Below are 3,350 nucleotides of genomic sequence, written 5' to 3'. Positions count from 1 at the left end.
CAACTACAACTGCTGCTACAACTACTGTTGCTGGTGCCACTACGACTACCGCTGCTCCTACCACCTTGTCTCCAGCACAAATACAAGCACTGATACTCCAGCTTATTTCTACCCTGTCTGGATAATAATCTTTAGTTATGGAGCACTTTTCAAATTCCAGGTTACAATGTGCTTCACAAGGCATAAAAACTCAACAAATGAGTTATAAAATCACCAGGTATTAAAAAACATAATTCAGTGGATGAAAATCAACACAGTGTTGGAAAAGGTAAAAACATTTTCGAGAGAAAGGACAATTCAAAGGAAACTAAATCTCATGTAAAATCATGGGACTATGTTTTAAGAGGGTACTTAAACATAATAATATATGAAATTTAACCAGAAATCAACAAGTAAATGCAAACCAGTTGAAAATGTTTCTTGAGAATGTGTTCTGATTTTCTCCTCTAAAATGTAAATCATGTTGTTTTTCACCAGACCACACTGCAAAATAAAGTTCATAGATGTAAAATATATGGACTCTTTTCTTTGTGTGTGCGCCTGTGTGTTTGCAGTAACACTATATATGGATTAAAGGGGTTATCACTATGTTTGGGCACAATCTGTCCATAATTTCAGTTGTACAGAAGTTGTTTAGCTGTAGGTTTTAAATCCCCAAATTTACTTTCATTTTCATGACGCTGCACAAGATTAAGCTGCAAAATTATGCATCTATTGACAAAAAATAAATAAATTAAAAAAAAACTTTTTTAGAGAATAAAGACAAGTACAGAACAGGTGAAATACATTTGTAAATTCAATATTTAATTATTTAGCACTATTTTGCTGTGTAAAGGCCAAAAGAACAATGAAATGGCTTGGACATTGCAGCTCTAAAAACTCTGCTTTCTCTGTCATTCTCTGCACACTGAGCTCTGCCACATCTTTGACAAATGCTGATGTTATTTCCAAAGGGAACTGATGAATTAATACAGGTGCTTTTATGAGCACTGATGTGTTAAATGGAACACAATCTGCTTTGGAGCAGGTTAACGCATTCAGCATAATTTATCATGGTGATGTACCTCAGTCAGACGTAAACCATTGTTGTAGTACCAATAAAGCAGAGTTGAACATAAAGAGGTAGAGCATTTCTTAGCAACTGCAGTGTCCCAAAAAAAACGCTGCTCCTGAAAGTGTATACAAGAAAAAGTCTGGTTTTGTCAAATATTTATAACAAACTACACAACAGAATGTGTCTGGATTTATTCTGCTCTTTTTTTGAAGATGATCCAGACTCTCATGCAATCTCAGTTGCAAACATTTCCTGTCCCAGTTCCATTACCGTTACTGTTATGTTGTTGTTGTTTCAAAGTTACCACACATCGTGACAACAGTAAGTGTGTAAAATGAACTATCTGAAACACTGATGAGCTCCACACTAGTTGTTCTGCTGATTTACAGTTATACTAACAACTCGTGTGGAGCTCATCAGTCAGACAGTTTCAGTTCATTCATTTTAATTGAGCCCCATCCCCCTCGTCTCCACTCTCACCCCAACTGGTTGAGGCAGATGGCCACCTTCCCTAAGCCTGGTGCTGTTGGGTTTTTTCCCTCCTTGTTAAAGGGAAGGGTTTTTGGTTCCTTCCCACCATCGCCATCTGCTTGCTCATAGGGAACCCAAAGGCAACTTTGGATTGTTGGGTTCTGTCTTCTGTTTAAAATTCAACTGTGGTAGCGATTCAATGCACGGTTTTTACAAAATGAAATGTGTGTCCATTGGACCCCAAAAAAGAATATGTGCAAAATATTTGTTGGTTTTCACTATAGACTTTTATACTATGTTAAAAACATTTTCTGATAAGTTGACTTATTTTTGGTTCCAAATACATGAGAAATGTCCCTCTTTTTATATATATAAAAAAAATCTTCAAACAAAAACCAAACAAAAAAAAACAATACCTATCACCTAAACCAAATGGCCTGGGTTCCAAAAGACCCCTAAAGTCCTGAATAGGGTTAAACAGGTCACAAGGCTCTGAATCTTATTTGTTTACATCTGTGTTTTATGTATCTTTTACGTTTTTTTTTTTTTAATTCTGAATTTTTGTACAGTTGGAATGGGTGACTGGGTATCATTATCACATGTCCAGTTTATTTTTTATTTTATATTGTTTGACCTTTACTTAACCAGGCAAGACAGATAAAGAACACAGATCTTATTTTCAACGGTGGCCTGCCAGAAGGCAAGGCCTTTTGAAGGAAAGGGACAAGGGGGCTAAAAAACAAAACAAGATTATATTTAAACAAGCAAGACAATGTAAACAACAGATCACACAAACATACAATATAAACAAGGCAGAAATGATGTCATTTAGGACTTTAAGAGTTACAGTTGCACACCCATAGTCAATTCTGAAACCTGATTGAACACTCGCTAAGATGTTATGGGCTTCCAAATAATCAGCAAGTTGGTCATTTACAAGTCTTTCCGAAGCCTTAGACAGACATGGCAGAATAGAAATAGGCCTAAAACAGTTAGGATCAGCTTGATCTCCGCCCTTCAAAAGAGGACGCACTACAGTGGACTTCCAAGCACAAGGCTTTTTTGCAGTGTGTAGGGACAGATCAAAAATATCTGTGATGGGGCCTGCAATTTTAAAGAAAAAGGGGTCCAACTTATTGGATCCTGGTGGTTTTTTAGGGTCCAACCTATACAATTCATCCAAAACCTCACAATATGAGACCGCCTGTAAGCTGAAGCTATGAATAGTTGGAGGTGTGGTGTAGACTGAGAGAGAGGCGGGAGGTGATGAATCTGAGCGGGTGGTGGGAATTGTAGGTGGTATTACAGTATTTGCTGTTTCCAAAACAGAACTCAAATTTATACGATGTTTATTAAAGAGGTCAACTATACACCCTCTGTCTGACACTAAAATGCTGTCAACAGTCAACAGTAAGTGACAGCGGCAGACTGCTACATGGTTTATTGTCCAGGTCTTTCATTGTTTTCCAAAATCTCTTTGGATCAGAGCCAGAGAAGACTGCTCTTTAAAATAATCAGATTTAGCTTGCAAGGACTTGTTTTTGATTTGCCTGAAAGCCAGGATATCTGCCAGAGATCTAGTAAACCGTGCTTTGCACCAGGCTGTATTTATCATACAAAATCCACCATCATGTATAGGATCAGAAGGGCACATCTAACAGTGTGGAGGTCTTAGGCAAATCAACACAGCTGCTACTCATGATACTAACAAAGCCTAGATACAGGTTCTAACATGTCCCAGACCAATATCCATCAGCCACAGAGTGTTTAGTGGCTCCATATCTGTTGGTTTAAACTTCTACATAAGAGTCTCTCCCAGGTAACA

The sequence above is a fragment of the Stegastes partitus genome, unplaced genomic scaffold (assembly GCF_000690725.1).
Source record: "Stegastes partitus isolate 25-593 unplaced genomic scaffold, Stegastes_partitus-1.0.2 Scaffold2971, whole genome shotgun sequence".
Lineage (NCBI taxonomy): Eukaryota > Metazoa > Chordata > Actinopteri > Pomacentridae > Stegastes > Stegastes partitus.
The sequence above is the reverse complement of the archived record's forward strand: the minus strand, read 5'-3'. Positions refer to the sequence as shown.